This window comes from Aptenodytes patagonicus, chromosome 2 (genome assembly GCF_965638725.1).
Source record: "Aptenodytes patagonicus chromosome 2, bAptPat1.pri.cur, whole genome shotgun sequence".
Classification (NCBI taxonomy): Eukaryota; Metazoa; Chordata; class Aves; order Sphenisciformes; family Spheniscidae; genus Aptenodytes; species Aptenodytes patagonicus.
Genome location: NC_134950.1, coordinates 10022104 through 10041807, shown reverse-complemented (window position 1 = coordinate 10041807; position 19704 = coordinate 10022104). Strand labels below are relative to the sequence as shown.

General features: G+C 41.3%; 1 protein-coding gene across 2 annotated transcripts in view; it reads right to left on the bottom strand.

Moving 5' to 3' along the window:
- CYRIB (CYFIP related Rac1 interactor B) overlaps nt 1–19704 on the bottom strand; it is a 103497-nt gene that overhangs the window by 53561 nt on the left and 30232 nt on the right. The window contains exon 1 of one of the 2 annotated variants that reach the window (XM_076329096.1): nt 862–988. The exons of the other annotated variant lie outside the window; for it this stretch is intronic. The gene's annotated coding sequence lies outside the window, so the exon portion shown is untranslated. Of the gene's footprint in view, nt 1–861; nt 989–19704 lie in introns of those variants that run through there. 2 annotated transcript variants of the gene reach the window in all.

The window sequence follows — 19704 nt, the reverse complement described above, 5'->3', positions numbered from 1 at the left end:
ACCACGAATTTCAAGACTAATAGAACAACAGGGATAAATGGTACTAATAAGTGTAACTAGACTTGAAATTAAGGGGCCTGGCTTCTGCAAGCTCCAAATTTAGATCAGGGACTCCACCTGCAAAGTGCTTTCAAACCACGTGACAAGAGTTGCTCTACAGGTGGAACATGCTTTAGGCTGCTCCTTCATGAGAAACCCACAGGGCCCTTGTCACATCATGCAACCAGAGCATAGGTAGTGCCACATACGAGGTTTATGTTCAACAAAATGAAAGGCAGAGACTCCTGAGCTCTTCAGAAACATGGTATCTGGACAAGTATTACATGAATTGTGTAACAGAAGCCCAGAAGCAAGCTCCAGCTTGGCAAGAGGTATAAATGAAAGTGCGTGCACATGCACCATAGATGCATGCCTTCTAGGAAGAAACTGGATCTATCACATGGTGCTGTAGTACTCATCTGTTCAAGGACTATGATTCAGTGCCTACAGAGCTGTACAAGGACTATGATTCAGTGCCTACAGGGCGTGTTGGATTTAGTACAGATGCACAGATTAATTGTACACCACATACGTGTCTGGCTGCTGACAGAAAAAGGCTACACACACACACAGTTAAGAGCACTCAGAGAAGTTAAATCATCTGCTGTAACAGGATTGATTAAAGCCTCCTTGGCCTCAGATTCACCCAGTGCAACTACAGAAATCTTCTGTATCATCTCTGTTGTAAGGAGTCTCAGAATAAGTGAAGATGGTTAACTTTCACGATAGACAGGGTTTAGTTCGAGGCTTGTCATGCCTAGCATGGGCTAGAACAAACATTACCTACTACAGAATTATTTGCATTGCCATTCATGAACTTACGCAATTTATCAGGGACATCTCATGTAGCAAAGACACTGCCAAAGAACTGGATGATTTATGGGTGTTCTTACAGCAGAACCTCCTATAGCAGGAACTTTACAACACAGCAGACAGTTGCCAGCAATCCCTGAATATTGGAATACAACAAAAACGAGACAGAGGAAATGAGAAGACTTACATAACGATCAATCTCATTAACAAAGATATGCTTGTCACTGTGGTTAAACCAGAAAGTTACTTTTGCCTTATGGTACTGTCATGAGCATCACAGAAAGCATCCTAAAACAGGCAAGCCAACTTCATAAAGGACAATGCAAAACCCCTTTGGCTAACCAAGAGGCTTTCAATAGCTTTTTTTGTCCTTCAGTAAAAATTAATCTGGCTTTCAAAGATTTAATAACCAGACAAATATTAACTTATTCAATGTCTTCCCACCCAAATCTACAAATGGATGTTGGCCTTCTGGGCCTCCACCTCCCGTATTTTTGTGGAAATTCAGTTATTTGCTTAAAAATACAAATACCAGCAAAAACAGTATAAACACCCCCCCCCCCCCCCCCAATGATTGAGATCTACTAGATCTGAAAGAATGAAAGGTTTTCACCTGGATATACTTTCAGTCAATGTATCATTGCAGAGAAACTAAAGGATTTCACAGGGAATTACTAACCTTGCTCCTATCTTATAAACATGTTTTATTAGGAGTTACTCAACTACAGAAACTCAGTTTAATGTTGCAGTAACTAGAGAAACATGCATTTGATCGCCATTTTTAACTACAGACTATTTGCTTTCAGGTAATTAACATTGCTGTGCCTCAGTTTCTTATCTGTAATGAGGCAAAACGTACAACAGTACACACTTGGCTAAAGTTCTGCTATGCTTAGTCTTTGAATTCTGGTACAGCAAGAGTTGGTAAGGGTAGCATTGCATGAACCTTGAAAAGGATAAGCATAGAAGAGGCTGTTCAGTGTCCCTCAAGGCAGTCAGTGAGGATACACTGGGTGAAGCACACATGCAGAATACCTCTGAAATCTCTGCACTACTTCACATTACAAACAGAAGTTGCTGAAGCAGTACAGACTCCAAAGATACCACACTCGTATCCGGCAAAGATATTCATGTTAAACTCTCATGCGTCAACCTGAAAAATAACAGAAGTTACTGTTTTACTGCTGAAAACTTAAGCTTCTTCGGCCTTACAGATAGTAAGAAATTAACTAATCATTTGAGACAGTCCAGTCTAATCCTGGACATAACAAACAGTAACTTCACTTCAATATGTGGATTATAGTTCTGCCCATAAAATCTTTTATTAAGACTATTTTGAATCAAAAAACCATCATGCAGATGTTCTAAATTGCTGATCAAGACATCCTTTCACTGAGATTACAAATAAACATAATTAAAAAGGAAAAGATGCACATGTTAAACACAACATGCTTGAGGAAAAAAAAACAAGTTTCATCCAGGTCAACCAACTGCACACTGATTGTTATTGGATTATTACAGAGGAGTGTCACAAGATGTGCTGTAGTTAGAATGTACTTGTTAAAAAACAACACTGAACTTAGATTAGGACAACTTTCTAAGATGAAAAATGAGTGTAAGAGTACAATTTGCATTCTACTAGGTATACTTAAATAAAATTTATAGAAAAAATTGCTCCCATGGGGAAGCCTTAGATTCAAAGATAAATTCATGGTCTTGACAATGCAGAGCTAGACTCAAACCATTAACAGGATCCAAAATTCTATCCTATCTCATATACCAAGAGTCTGAAGAATAAACCACCCCTGGAAAAGTACAACCAGCTTCTTGGTTTGTTGGTCAGCCAGAGTATTCTCCAAGATCACGAACACCATGCTTGTAACACAACAGAGAACACATACAATAACAGAGAAGTTACTGAGCAGTTCACAAGAATGTGGAAAAAGTTTTCTCAAGAAACAAGGTAGGGAAACAAGGCAAGTTCAGAAAGGTGGTATCTCTAACTCTGGGTTCCATGTCACATTCCTAATAGATAGCAGAGGGCATTAGCAGCTGCACTCTCTTTGCCAACTTTGAAACCTGCAAATAAAATGTGCCATTCCCACAAGAAATGGCTTCAAAACCCGTAACTTTAGGCATACAGAACTTTCCCTAGATGGTATCACATCCTACTGATATGGGGAAAACAACCAAACATGAAGGACTGACAAGAACTAATTGATGCTAGTTGTGAGAAACCCCATATTTGTAAGGCAGTTTCTCAAGCCTCACGCACTGCCTTTGCACACGTACACAGCACTACAAAAGCAATGCATGGTAGGAAATGAAACTACAAGGAAGCAATTTCTTCATCACCATAAACCGCTGTACACACATTGTCAAAGTTTTGATTATCATAAGGCATTATCAAACAGTATTTTACAGGCATTTAGTTTCCGCCATTGAGCACTCTGCCCATCATAGGAAAGAGCTGCTTCAGCACTCACTTATGTCAGGGATCACTGTTCCAAAAAGGTACACTGGGGTAGTGCCAAGCCACTGAAAGAGATTTATTTCAGAAAACAGTTATAAATTTTCTACTAGCCAATAAAAGCTACTACCTAAAGGTAGTGACTCTCAACTTCCTTCCAACTGCAGCTTTTCCTACTTTTTGTCATAAGCCCACACTCCATAAGGCCAAAGGCAGAATACCTACTTCACTTCCTTCGAGATGTCTGTCACTGGTAAGAGCAGGTGAATACCAAAAGGGATCATTCCCCAGCACACAAACTCAAGTAGAATTAAGTCATGCTTATACAGAATGACATGGAAGTTCAAAAGACACACAAGTACACTTCTCCTTTTCACCTTAAGTCCAGACAGGGACAAAAAAAAAAAAAAAAAAAAAAAAAAGAGATCAGCCCACTGATGGATATACCTGATCTATTCTATTCTTCTGAATGCTTCTGTTGATGAAAAGGTTTTCAGTATAGTCACTGTACTCTAGAGTACCCTGAGCTCCCACAAAGCTACTGTCTCACACACACAACAGAAGAGCAGCTCTAAAATTCCTGGTTTAAATTGAATTAATATGTCACGCTACCAATTTTATGTGTATCAAAGTTTAGTTGTGTGTCCAAGTAAATAAAATGCTTAAATATGGGATACGCATTTCACATCTTACACCATTTTAGATATTTCCAATGGAAGAAGAAAAAATAGTGAAGCAAAGAACCCTAAACAACTCACTCTCTCTTTACACAGAAATTACTGTTTCACACAGCCACATCAGTACCTTTCATGAGTTTACAGAAAACGTGTTCTACAAGAGAACACCACAATAGTTTAGTGTTTTAATCTGAATTTATCACTCCATTTCATCAGAAATCAGAGCTCCACAAAAGTTTTTTTTAAACAATAAAATGTTTTGAAAGCTTAAGAATTAATGATGTTTTTAATAAGTTATATTATTTGTGCCACTGTTCATGACTTTTAATCTGTTGACAGCAAATTTCATCTGCCATCAAGCTGCACACTTACTCGCCCTCAACAGGCTTCTCTGATATGCAAGCACTGTTATCAGAAATATTCAAATCAGTAAAGCACTCAGAAGAGTTGCAACACGGTTCAAAGTCACTACTATAAACACCAGTCCCAGCATGCAAATTTGGAGCTTTCAGCCTTTTCCTTAGCCTGTAACTCTGTGTTGAAGAAAAAGAACTTATTTCTGGCCTGTTTACTCTTTAAAAATGCCTAACTGGGTATTTTAAGGAAAAATGAGCACTTCTGAATGACTGACCTTTAAGACTTTGTTTCTACTTTCAAAAATTCTAACGAAGTCTACTTTTCCCCATTTACAAAATAGATACTCAGAAACTAAAATAGACAATATTGTAAGTTAGAGAAACCAAAACCTGTCCACATGCATAGATTTTTTTTCCATTTCTGAAAGCAGAGAGCAAGCAGTTCCAGATGCTCAGCTTAGTTAGGAAAGACATAAAAAACCTGTCCTACAATTATTTGAGGAAGAGACCAGGCCAAAATAATACAATTCTGGGAGAAATCTCTGCATATGGAAGCAAGTCCATGGGCAAATTATTCAAATATGAGGTCAATTTTGAACTTTTCTGAGGTGCTAGGGAGAATGAAGAAGTATCTGCAGCTACCAGCCTTGTTCTTATAAATCTCTTAACTCAGAACTATTCAAAACATTAATTTATACAGCTGTACTGTATTAAGGTTAAGTGCAGGCAGGCTTTCAGCCTACCACTGTTACTTGACTAAAAGGGGAAGTTAAGCAGGACCTAGTATCTGCTCCGTCAGTCTAGAATTATGTACTTCTAGTTTTAAAACATTCTTTGATTTACCCTGTCTCTATATAGCTATACTCACAACGAAATGCAGAAAAGTATTCTTTATTGGTAGAGAAGTCTGGCAGTTTGTTCCTTTTCATGACAGAAAGGAGATAAAAATCAAGGGATGCCATTCCTGGATGCTTTTAATGTTGAGATAGCATACAAACTGTAAAAGCAATTCTGTTGTACATATATGAACAAGCACCTGCAAAGAAAAAGGGTGAATGAAATACCTCCTTGTAAGTGAAGGGAGTCTCCCATTATATCCTAAAGTACATACAAAACTAATATTAAACAAACTGGCACAAATGTGCAGAATTCAAAGGCAGGCATCAAGGCAATCAATCCCACGTTAGTTCCGAATTCACACTGACAGCAGAGATTGCTTGTGACAAAGACCACAGGACTGTATTTTTCTCCAAACTTTTATTTAAAGCATTTGCCTTCACAACTTTGATGGGAGGACATCCTTCGAAAGGTATTTACAAGACAGTAAGTGGTTCCTAACTTAAAGATCTGTTAGGAGATCTGAAATGCCCGTTTCTCCTCCCCACAAAAGAAAGATCAGTTGGCCTGAATTACCAGCTTTTTTTTTCTCCTTAGAAACCATCTAAAAGCAGGAAGGATGCTGGAATTTCGTAAGACAGACATAACCCTTTCAGGTCCCCCATGAGTAAGTTGTCAGTGACAACAGTTTATCGAAGTTGGATTAGTAAGAATTACTGCCACTTTACAAGTCTGACACCATCAGAAGAAAAGCCTTGAGATACACAGGCTTAAAAACCTGAAATTGAAAGTGAACATGATGAACTATAAACGTTGACAAGAACTGCTGCAAATTTATTTAAGCTTAGAAAGAGCTACTAAACAGAGGTAGTGGTAGGAGGCAATATTAACCACTTTATCACCTGTCCCCATTATCTCCCGGGGGAGACAGGAAGACACATCTTTTATTGCTGTACAACACGAAAAGGTTAGCTGCGAGAAAGAGCAGGAAATGAAGAAAAATAACATTATAAAAATTGGGAGGGGGGGAAGGCTATTGTGCCAGGAACACAGAGCCATGCTATAATTGAGAAGAGAATTGTAACTGGTTCCAATAAAGCAGCTGTAGTTACGGGTTATGTAGCAGCCTGTCTTTTTACTGGAGTCAAACGTTCATCAACTTCTGTGTTACGACAGAGGAGTTCTGCCTGTCAAGCACTTGCAGGATTTAATATCTGGATACACTTACAGCTTTCCTCCATCTAACCATTAAAAACAAATCTCAATTTTCTTGTTGGCACGTTAGAGTCAAAACTGCGACTTTTCATCAATCTTCTTTTATTCTAAAGGCTTTACCATTCATACAAATAACCATGCTTCAGAGTTAACTCCAATCCCAAGAATACACAGCCCTCAACTCAAAATGCCTGACAGTCAGTCAACACATTACTGTTACGTTCTCAAACAGATTTCAGTTTTACTTTGCATGCTTATTCAACACCATTCCTCCCAACTCCTAAGAATAAACAAAGATTTCTCTCCCATTTGCCTTACTCTTTAAAGACTGCAACAGCACCAAGATTGTTAAGTACTCAGGAGTTCCCCAGAAAACTCAGTTCTGCCACCACGAACGCTACGCTTACGCAGTGAGACTGTCTTATCTTCTGAGTTTACAGACCAGATTTTTTTATCCGTGGGTTTTGGTTTGGTTTTTTGTTGTTTTTTCTTTTTTTTTTTTAAACCTTCCACCCTATCTTTCATACAGCTGAATCTAGTCCTTCTACTTAACATAACTTCCACTGTATCACGTGAAGAAAAATACTGTCCACCCTCATGAGATAGTTTCAAATGTAGCCATCTACAGTCAGATCTAATCAAATGGTGCTTAATGAGTACTGAGATATAAAAGAAAAGAAAGACTTTGTCAGTGTACAACAGAGATAACAGCAAAAAGAATTTGCTGGAATATGTAAAATCTTTTTCATTTCCCCTGACACCACTTATAGCACTATGCCAATTATTTTAACAGTAGCTAGCACAATAATCTGCCGTACAGTTGGAACAGCAATCATTTCCTGCTCATCTTTACACACATGCACAAAAAGCTGCTGCTCAGCAAGCAAAATTCTTTTCAGTTGTAAAAAAGTCATTAACAAATACTTTTTGCCAAATTACCATTTCAGTTACATACACAATTTATGTCACTTTTCTACTAAGATGCAATTTAGAGTTTTGGTTTGGGCTTCTTCGTGAATACGAAGCCACTACAAAAGATAAGCCTCCCAATTATCTTTAAACAAAACAGTTTGTCAGAACTCTCTGGGGAGGCTAGTACTTATCTCAAGTTTGCTTTGAGACAACAGGTTAGCAAAACAAGGTCTTAATGACCACAGCGCAGAGACAAGTCACATTTGGAACAGATTTCTGAAAGGATCAGAAGTGCAACATTAGTTTGAAACAAATCTGAACCTGAAAGAATGCGCTGTTTAACTTCTCGCTAGAGCTTATGTTTAACATTGAAGTGTAAATCAGCAAAATCTTGGATCTTTAGGATATTCCACTAACTGCCAGCACTACGTATGCCTACAGTTTCCCAGGCTACTTTCACTAGCAGCACAGTGTCACCAAGCATAATTAGTATTTGAGGGTGAATTAAATTCTAGCTTTCCTCAATAGCATGCTATTGACTGCCTTTTGATGACCTTCAGATTAGGACAAACTGTTCATAGTTTTTAGCTGGGAAAAAAAGTTTTCATTTCAATTTTGCCGTTTGAGCAGGTTCAACTATGTGTGTTTGTGAAACTGCTCCTTCTTTACTGACACTAAAGGAGACTAAAAGCTGCATAAGTGATTAAAACAGTCACAAGTCCAAAAACTAACCTGTTGTAAATTGTTGTTCTGATTCTGATGAACTACTCATCCTTAACAGAACAGGATGGAAACATGCAATTTAGACCATGAATGCATAACACAAAGTCAACGCAAATTGCCAGATCAGAGAAACACCTGCAAACAAATCTTCCCAACCCATCACTTACTGCTGAGAATCATAGAATAGTTTGGGTTGGAAGGGACTTCTAAAGATCATCTAGGCCAACCCCCCTGCCATGGGCAGGGACATCTTCAACTAGATCAGGTTGCTCAGAGCCCCCTCCAACCTGACCTGGAATGTTTCCAGGGATGGGGCATCCACCACCTCTCTGGGCAACCTGTGCCAGTGTTTCACCACCCTCAGCGTAAAAAATTCCTTCCTTGTATCAAACCTAAACCTACCCTCTTTTAGTTTAAAGCCATTCCCCCTTGTCCTGTCGCAACAAGGCCCTGCTAAAAAGTTTGTCCCTATCTTTTTTATAATTCCCCCTTGAAGTACTGATAGGCTGCAATAAGGTCTCCCCAAAGCCTTCTCTCCTCCAGGCTGAACAACCCCAACTCTCTCAGCCTGTCCTCACAGGAGAGGTGTTCCATCCCCCTGATCATTTTTGTGGCCCTCTTCGGGACCCGCTCCAACAGGTCCATGTCTTTCTTATGCTGAGGGCTCCAGAGCTGGACGCAGTACTCCAGGTGGGGTCTCACCAGAGTAGAGTAGAGGGGCAGAATCCCCTCCCTCGACCTGCTGGCCACGCTTCTTTGGATGCAGCCCAGGATACGATTGGCCTTCAGGGCTGCGAGTGCACATTGCTGGCTCATGTGCAGCTTTTCATCCACCAGTACCCCCAAGTCCTTCTCGGCAGGGCTGCTCTCAAGCCCTTCATCCCCCAGCCTGTAGTGATACCGGGGGTTGCCCCAACCCACGTGCAGGACCTTGCACTTGGCCTTGGTAAACCTCATGAGGTTCACACGGGACCACTTCTCGAGCTTGTCCAGGTCCCTCTGGATGGCATCCCGTCCCTCTGGCCTGTCGACCGCACCACTCAGCTTGGTGTCATCTGCAAACTTGCTGAGGGTGCACTCAATCCCACTATGTCATTGATGAAGATATTAAACACTACTGGTCCCAATACAGACCCCTGCGGGACGCCACTCATCACTGATTTCCATCCAGACATTGAGCTGTTAACCACTACTCTCTGGATGCAACCATCCAGCCAATTCCTTATCCACCAAATAGTCTATCCATCAAATCCATACCTCTCCAGTTTAGAGAGAAGGACATTGTGGGGGAGCATGGAGGCCTTCTCCATTCACAAATAGCAAGCCTAGAAGGGCATTTTCATCGTTGGCTCACTGAGTACTTCTGACAAGAAGTTACCGTCCACGAACTTCAAGAATTTCCCTGACCTGCTTGTCACAGCAGTATGGTATTCCCAGCTGATGTCTGGGAAGTTGAAATCTCCTATAAGGACAAGGGTTACTGATCCAGAGATTTCTCCTAATTGCCCACAGAATAACTCCTCAGTGCTTACATCCTGGCTGGGTGATCAGTAGTGGACACCCACTACAACATCTCCTTTGTTTTCCATCCCGCTAATCCTCACCCAGAGGCTCTCAACCACATTATCGCTAACTGTAAGGGCTGCACAATCAAACCTCTCCCTTACATGTAGTGCAACACCTCCACCTTGCCCGCCCTACCTATCCCTCCTGAACAGCCTGTAGCCCTCCATCCCAGCACTCCAGCCATAGGACTCATTCCACTAAGTCTCACTCACACCAATGATATCATAGTTCTGGGAACCAACCAAGGCTTCCAGCCAAAGGCATCTGCAACCACAGCACCCATACCCACCTGTAGGGGCAGGGGGCTCCCCAGCCCCCCTTAACCCCTTCCCTCCCCACGAGGAGCCAGGGAGGCTGTTGGGTGTGGGGCGGAACACAGGGAGCATCTACATTCCCTCCTGGGAGACCCCCAAACAGAAGGCCAGAGCAGGCAACCCCAGAGAGTCCTCAGCAGCCAACAGACATAACGGACTATCTGCCAGCACTGCGGCTCCCACTGCACAGCCCCCGGGCACTCCTGATGCCCCAGCTGCTTCAGCCTTTTGCCCATCCCGAAACCTTCCAGCCCAAAGTAAGGGCCAACCCCGACCCCTGCAGCCTGGGGATGCTCTTGGGGGCAAGAGCAGAGGTGACTGCCAGCAATCACTCCCGTCTCTTTCAGGCTCAGCGAACCTGTGCGAACTGTCTGGGCAGGAGCAGCCCTTCCTCACAGCCTGGGCACCCTCAGTGGGGGTGGCACCCCAGGCACCCCCAGCAAGTACAGTATTCCCATCTGCTCTGGCACTTCTGCACCTTCAGCATCCCTGACCCCTGGGCACCTTCAGCATCCCTGACAAATCCCCCCAGCATTTTTGGCACAGGGGTTCAGCAATCCTGCGTGAGGATTGCTGCCCTTGCCTGGGTGATACATGCCCAGTAAATACAATTTACAGAGAATTTCCCAAATACTTGAGGCCATCTCTCCCGTTTCACCTCCTATAAGCGAGTCTCCTCCCCGATCTGCAACCCCGTCCTGCCGGCACAGCAGGTCACCCAAGCTCCCCACATGCCTGGCACAGAGCCGGGGGACATCGGCGATCCGGACCAGCTTGCCCCTGGAGGGTCCCCCCTGGCCCAGCATGGCTCCCACTCACTCGCACAGGTCTGCAGATGGTTCCATGCAGCTGCTTCTTCAACCCCCACGTCTTCTGCATCCAGTGGATGAGCACCAACCTGCCTCCACCGGCCACAGAACTGTGTCTCTGCTGGGTGCTGCCCTGTGGGACACCCCCCCCCCCCCGTTTGGGCAGCTCCTGGGACCCCACAGGGCCAACCACAACACTTTGCATCTTTCAACCTTTGGGGGAGAGCAGTGGCCTCAGCCCCCCCCCAGTGCTGCTGCTGTGCTTTTCCAGGTACCAGGACATGGAGAGGCAGTTTGCACAGCTCAGCCTCTCTGACACGGCCACCCCCATGGGGGCAGCCCTGGGCAGCAACATCCCACTGGGCAGCAACATCCTCCTCAACCACTGTGTTACCCCCACATCCAAGCCATTGGGGACCCAGCAGGTGACCTTGCACTGCCCCAGGAGATGCTACTGGATTGGCCAGCCAGGACAGTCCCAGCAGCGTCCCCATGCCTGGGGACCCTAGTGGCACCAGCAGAGCCATCTCCCACTGCAACATCAGCTTGCTCTCACTGCCTGTGGAGCTGCTCACCCCCAGCTACAGCATCCCTGAGACCTCCACCACAGTCCTGAGCCTCGAGCAATTCAACACCATCGGGATGGGGCCCCAGGAGCCATGGTGGGATGCAGGGACAGACCTGCCGCTGCCCCAGTCTGGCAGGCCAGAAAAGCAGGGGGAAAAGCTGAAGAGTACCTTTCCAAACCCACCCAGCAAGCACAGGGCTCTCGCAGCCAGCAGTAGGATGGGAAGGTGGGATTAAACCCACAGCAGGGATGAGATGGAGATGGGGGGGTGGGAAGTGGTGGTGTAGTTGGGGGGCGGGGGTGTTATAATAGTTTTCTTGATACCTTTGCTCTTGTTTTTTCATGCAGCATGCTAAACTACACATAGGCTATTAACTTCAGGAAAAAGCGAAGCCACCAAAATAGCTACAAAAAGTCAGCTTACACAATATTTTAATACAAACAGGAATCACTATAAAAACCAGTCTGAACTACACCTGCTAGCAGAAAAATCCCATTTTCAAGCAGTAAAATCCATCAAGTTCAGTTTCATGCAGACCAGTATCAACAATCCAGTTTTTATAGAATTCTCATAAAGGGAAGAAAAACAATACTGGCACGGAAAAGCAACCACACAATAAATACAGCATTATCTTTATGCAGACTTGTACAATTCCATACTAAATGAGACTGTCTAACACTGAATAACATTAAGTGCAGCTCTGTTTGAAAACTACAGTAGCTGTTAATTGGCAAGTATATTCTTCCTGCCCTTCTCTCTCCCCCTTTTCGCACTGTTAGCTTCACACCAACAAAAGGAGGGAGAACTTGTTTCTTTTCCATTCAGCAGGTTAACCTGTTTCTCCTGCTGTACACAGTAGCAAAAAAGACTCTAACTGAAGCTTAACTCAGTCACAAAATTTGGATTTGCAGAGCAAGAGATGCTAACTAGTAGACTGATGCAAGTTTGCAAGTGATGGGGGGGCACTGGTGATTAAGAGCCCCACATCAGCAGCTTTACAAAGTCACCTTCCACACAGAATAGTGATAAATGAATAATCATTCAGCATCTTTAATAACAAGGACTACCACAGGAAGGACATTAGATCCTGATTTAGGACTACTTCAGAAGCAGTTCTCGAGGTACAGGATTTCCTACCTAGTGGCCTTTATCAAGATAAGGGGACTAGCTTCCCTCACCCTCTATTTTTTGGTGTCAAAAAAACCTCACAATCAATATCACAACCATCACTAGCACTAACTTTAAATACATTGATTTTCAGCACTGATACAAGAATAAGGACACACATGTTCCTATTTTTACAGAAGTTATAAACTGAAGCATTACCTAAAGCTGAATATCCCCTTTGTAACAGAAGCCTTTTTTTCCTGGAATATCTTTTCTTTGCCTTTATACTTGCTAAAAAACGAGGACAAACAAAAGCCCTGAACTTTCTCCTTAAAAGTTGAAGGATCTTGACACTGAATGTAGACTATTACCCGTTAAACTCAGATTTATTGAATGCAGACAGACAAAATGATTCACACCAAATGTTCACCTAGTCCAACACCAGATAGTTAGGGAAATATTCTTAGGACCACTTCAAAGGTAGCGCAGAGACTGCCTGAACTAGAAGTTATGTCTGCAAATTTGATAGCTATGCACATCTTCAGCCTCTTCAACCAATACTGACAGCAAGTAACACAATCCAATTAGGTACTGTGTGAGGAAAACAAGCCTGATTTATTTTACACTTATCGCTTGATAACTGGGTGCCAACTTCAGGTGCCATGAAGAAAAGTTACTCATTCCCTGTCAGCCTGTGCTATACTCATTCCCTGTCAGCCTGTGCTATACTCATTCCCTGTCAGCCTGTGCTATACTCATTTATTTCATAGACCTTTATCACATCGCCTCTCAATTTCCTTAAAATCAAGGCCTAAGATGTTTAGGTTAGTATCCTATCTTTATATTCTAAAGATTTTCAATCACCTTAAACATTAGTTTGGTCTATGACCAGATTTTACAGAAAGCAGGCATGTATATTAATTTACTGGCCAAGAAACTAGGTCAACCATTTTCTGAAATCCATGCAGATTCTATCTCTGCAAACAAGCAGGAAAAAGGCGATGATGGTATGACAGGTTTTAACTCTTCAGCCTTTATTAGAGCAAGGCTGTTCTTCAGAAGCTTCATGGCTTTTCTTTAATCCCTTGCTAAAGTTTAGCGCCCTGGATGACTGTACTCTTTGAGAGTGGCATCTGAACAGATCATTAATCCGTTATTAAGCTAACAGGGCTGCACTTTCAACAAAGTCCATCTCCTGCCACTGCCACCTCTTCTCCTCCCATCTCTGTTTTCCTGAAGGTCTCCCCTTCTTCACTTACCCTACGACTCAAACTGTAGATTTATCAAGCAGCGCAACAGATGAAGAGTAAGCATATAGCACAGAAGTCCTGGATCAGCCATCAATCACATCACAACCTTCTGTTCCTACCCCAAAAGTACTGGGAATTTTCATTCTCCTCAGCTGCAATGAATGCCAGGAGAACTATTTGTGTGGTTGTGCTAGCCTCTCCCCTGGCTCAGAGGGACCACCAGTTGTGCTTTGTGGGGTGGGCACTAGTTTTTGGTGTTGGTTTGGGTTTGTTGTTGTTGGTTTTTTTACTTACTATAAAACTGTACTTCAGTACACTGTCCATATCCCAGTCTGGGGAAAAACCCCCACCCTTACAGTATTACCACAAAGAAGATATCATTCCTATGACTATGGAAAGCCCATTCAGCACTAACTGTATAATAAATGGAATAAAAGACAAAAATATTTGGCTGCTGCACCTTCTATTCCTTAGCTAGCACACTATTTTTAGACAAAAAAGTCTACCATAAAACAAGAAGTTTAATATTGATGCTCGCCACTTTGGCTTCTAAATTTGTACTGAGCACAAATTCATTTTGGATCAACAGATGATAGGAATCATCATATTCAGACCTATAAATGACAAAATTATTCAAGTACCTATAAAAATGGGGAACTAGCAGTATTGTTGTCCTCCTGTCCACACTTGTTTGCACACCAGTGTCAGCAAACCTGAATCCACCAGCTCAAACTCCCATCTCATACCAACAAGGATACATAGCATTTTGTTCCCACATCCTAAGAAAGCGGGGGAGGGAAGAATGGGACTTCACACCCCTTTGGATTGAAATTATTTAAATTAGGGGATAGGTTGCTTTTTTGTTTTACTTACATGCAAGATGTCATTAACCATAATGTCTTTTTCATAAAGCCAAGAACACTCACACATAGCTATGCTTTCCCTATTTTGCATGCACAGTACAGTGGTTCTACGTTTATTTAGCAACAATACTGAGCCCTCTGCAAAGGTTTGCTGTAAGTTCAGAACAGGAGAACAGCCTACATTTCATGTTTCCTTCCTTCTGCAAGGTTGAGTCACATCCTTAGGTCTCCTTTTAGAAAGCTAACAAACCATGTTAGAAGAAAAAAAAAAATCGTTAATGGAAAAGCCTCACATTCAAGAGAACATACAGCACTGACACAGGCCACAGTTGAACTCTGGCTCATTTTCTGCAGTGACACAGATGAGAACTGCACACCTTTTTTCCTGTTAGAATCAAAATCTGATGCTCTGCACAGCCCAACAACTTCATCAGAGGATTTCAGAGATAAATGGAAGGCTTTAACATTTATGAAGAGTGAATTAGCGCAAACAAATTCCTTGAAATTACTGTATTGAAAAAAAAAAACCCAACCCTCACATACGGGAAAAAGCAGAAAGTTCAACTACCTTTAAAGACAATACCTTTCTAAAGAGCAAGTTCAGTATAAAATTAAGATCTCTATTTGTTTCCTTTGATCTCTCTAGCACTTCAAATAAAATAAAGCTTTTATGCTATTATATTTTAAGCCATGACTGCCAGCAGAAGAAACAGTTCTTGCCTTACTTCCTCTATTGTACCAACATGAACATCACTGGGTTAACGTGGATAAGTTCCCTAGTTAAAACTACTATAACCCCACAAGTTGTTTGTTTGAAATCTGGACCAGTTTCTATTTTGCACAGCCCAACCAGTACACAGGCCGGGGCAAGCAAAACTGTTGACTTAAAACAAGTAAGTTCAAGCTTTAGACAGCTACTTCTATTTATGCAACGTACTACTACAGTTCATTTCATCACACTGAAATGGATGTGTGTCTTCAAATCATCTACATTACACACCTGTATGATCAGAACAATTGAACAATTGGGATTAGAGCACCTCAGCCAACAAAGACAATGAAATAACATCCCAGATCTGCTGGTACAGTTGTTTTTGTCAGTACAACTTTCAACTGCATACTCCTTCTATCAGATTCTGAAACAAACAATTACATATCACATAGTAGTTAATATTGTGTTTAAATATATTTTTATATTGATATATTATAAATAGTATATTTATATGTATTACACATTAGATTATGCATTACTATCCACGCTTTCCAGTGAGTCAGAAGCTGGGCAAGGAGACAAATGCAAATGTAATAATTTTCTTATAGATACGATAAGCAGACAGAACTGATCCCCTGTTACCAGGCAAACAGACTAGACAACACATTTCCATCCTTTCTGCTCTGGATAGGCTAAAGGCCCTGATACACTGTTTCAATCTTGATATGTACTGTAGTTTTCTATAAACACAGGTTTAGATAAAACTAATACACGTAAGTCAATTGTAAAAGGTGCAAGTCTCACTAAGCATAGGACAGTTCCGTGGCTGTAGCTTTCAGAAATATTTTCCAAAATAACTTCTTTGAAGTCTAGCTAGCTATTAAAACAACAGTGCAGCATATTTAGAAATAGCATGGTCATGTTTTTTATTTAAAGATTAAATCAGTGCCATTTTGCAAGGTACAGTCCACTATTTGGCACAGGTGCTATAGCAAAGGAGGAATTAATCATTAAGTTGCCAGGCTGAGGACACGACTGCTGTGTCAGAGACAAACTTCCCCAGAAGGTTTTTTTTTTTTTCATAATTAACCTACAAAATTTGGAGGGTGGGCGGGGGAGGAGGGGAACCCACCTAAGAAAAGACGACCACCTTTTTCAAACTTGTCCAAGACAAACTGCAAAAGTCAACCAGATTTTCAGAATTACTCCCATATAAATAAGAAATGTATGCCATTATAAAGTCTCGGGCAATAACAGATGCTGACAAATGAGAGTTGCATCTTTCAAAAGGTATTATCTGCAGCCTATGATAAGCACTATTCATCCTAGTTAATAAAAAAATAGGACATGCTGAATTTACTACTTCTGCTCAAATGATACTACAAAAGCTTGAAGATCAGTTTCACTGCAAAAGTAAGAACTTTATCCTTTTTTTCTGGAAGCAGTGTTTTAGAAAAGATAAGAGTAGTGCTCATGGCTCTTCACAAAGAATAAAGGTTTGCTTCTGCACTGCAACTTTATTCAGACCCAAAAGGAGCATTTGTCAGAAAACCAGACTACTACAGGCACAGAGCCTGCCCCAATTACAAGTACTGAGAAACCCTGAAAACCACAGCGTAAAGGGAAAAAAAAAAAAAAAAAAAGCCATGTCCTGTTCAACAAGCCATCCCCAATTCCAAAGCATAGTTCAAATGAAACCTGTCTGGACTTCTGGCCCGACTGGCCCCACATTCAGAGCTGAAAAACAGCCCCTAACAAGCATGCTTCCAGGATCCCTGAACCTGCTCAGTCAGAAGGAGGGGCGGGGTGGGGTGGGAAGAAAAAGGGAAAGTTCAAAGACAAAATTCAAACAATTTCCTTTTCAGGCAGTTCTAGCCTCAACTTTGTAGAGATGATTACAAGTATTAATGATGCTAAATGAAAGAAGCACTAGGATAACAACCAGAGCTATTGTACTACTGAATTAGATGCTACTAGTAGCAGTTACTCTAAACTTTCTGTTTTTACGAGTATTCAGGGGAGAATAAAACAGAGAAAAGTATGGTTGGTAAAAGCAAAAGAAAACAAAGAATGTTATCTATGTCAGATATTTCCTGAAGTACAAGCAAGAAGAGCTTTCTACATAAATGCCAAATAAAAGAGGATTAGAAAGGACAGAGCAGTAAGAATGAAACTATCTGATCAGTCGTAAAAGAAGAACATGAACCCTACCTTCCAGTTACTTCTATTACAGTGTTCACAGGCAGGACACAGCCTTCGCGTTTCCGTTACAAGCCTATCCTGTAATAGGAGTCTCAGCAATTTACAAAGCAGAGCACAGCTGACAGTAGTAAGGAAGAGATGACGTTACACACAGTAACTGGTTGATATGAGAAAAAGTACTTCTACGAGGTGCCCTCCTTCAGTGAAGGGCAGCAGATGAAGTGTAGAAATACATACTCTGGGACCTCCTAAGGCAAGGGGAAAAAAGAATACCTTAACTAAACCAGCTTTAAATCAAACAAAAAAATACACAAGAGCACAAGTACCTTAAAGAATTAGGGTATTTATAAAAGAATAAGATGACTATTCAGACATATCTAACAAGGCTTCCACTCACTGTCTTCATTTTTTTTCTCTGAACTTCCAAAGATGAGTTGTAACAATAGCTCAAATTAAGATTGAACACTCTCCTTGAAAAAAGATACACTTAAGTACCAACACAAAATAGCTTATTTTTCTTATGATTATGTTATTAAGAAATATCTTGAACCATTAAATCAAATCTGTGCTCGTTTACAACACATGATAAAAATGAAACACCCAATCCTTTTGCCAAGAACAGCATTCTACCAGGACTAGAGTAAATACATTTAGTTGTTTTTTTTCTAACACACTGATTCAGAACCAGGAAATAGACCAATTCTAAGCACAACAATTGTGCTTTTCATTTTAAAGAAAGCATTTGGCTTTCAATTTTTTTTTAACATGCAAAAATACTAAGACCGAAGACGACATGTTCTCTGAGGAAGTTAAAGCTATATAATTGTGGAAGCTAAACACAAATTACTTGAAGTTAGTAAGTGATTTTTAGTTCTTTTTCTGAAGCTATTGCATATACATCAACAACACAAAATTAAGCAGCACTGAATCATTCTGGCAGCACTGTAAAGCCAACACATTGCGAAAACTGAACTATATTGTACTCGGTATTTTTTATTTCCTGACAACTGTCAGCAGCACATAGTGTGCCCTCATGAGTGAGTGCATGCACACTTGTCCCCTAGCAGAGAGGATCTGCCCTCAACAGATGAGCAAGAGCATAAGCAAAGCCTCTATCACTGGTATACCAAAATAGAGGCTTGAAAATCACTTAAGTATTTTGGCCAGCAATTAAAATACTAGTTTCCTAAAAATACATGTGGTTCTACATCAGCTCAAATTTGCTTGGGATACAAACTACCTGAGTACTGTATTGAGATATAATATAGCTAACTATACTGAAGAGTGTGTGGACACACACGCAAGCATGTGAGTGTACGTGTCTTTATAGATATACACACACACATAAAAATCTATACACGCAGAGAGTAACTATAAGATACAAACTATATCACCTTATTGCATTCCCATCCTCTGGCGACAGATGGTTGTTGGTTTGTTGTTCTTTTGTTTTCTTTTTTTTTTTCCTTTTTAAACACAGTTTTATCATGACTGTACTTCCTTTTCTTTTTTAGTGCTGCTACTCCCAGCTCTCTCCTGACTCACCCACACCCAGCTATGCTTCAGCATGTTGCACGTCATGTTCTTTTACGAAGTGTCACTACAATTCTTACTTGAACTGAAGATACTTAAATTGCATAAATCCACCCAGAGGTAAAGGTGGGCAGAGCTGACAGATCACATAACTAAACACACAAAGAACCTGCATAAGGCCAGAAAACAGCACCTGAGGCTCTCATTGTTTAAAATCGTTGTTTACGTGCCCTTTTCCACATGAAAGTACCTCAAGTTTGAACACTAATGTTTGTCACATACCCAGTATCTCATCAGAAGCCAGCTGTGCTTCTAAGAAACCCAGAGTACAGATTGACTTTTCAGATCAAAAGCACTCCTCTGATCATTCCCCTGAGGGCCCTAACAGGGGAGAAAAATCTCTACCTCAAGACCTGGAAAGAGATTTGCTACCAATGAATGCAAAGCTTTCAAGAGAAAGCAGGTTTCCACCAAATTTAATCTACAGCAAAAGTGTTTCTAGTCCTGCTAGCTGCAAAGCTGATCAGCCAAATATTAACTGAACATAAGCCAACACAGTAGGCCTGGCAAGAAAAGACAAAAAACCACAGCTCCATCAGCAGAGGCTGCTGTTCTTTTCTTTACCCAGAAGTAAATACTTTTTTCTTTTTTTAAATACTATACAGTTTTCTAACCAGCATATGCCTCATTCATAGTATTTCTCTTAAAAAAGAAGCTCCCAAGAAAGACTAAGTGAT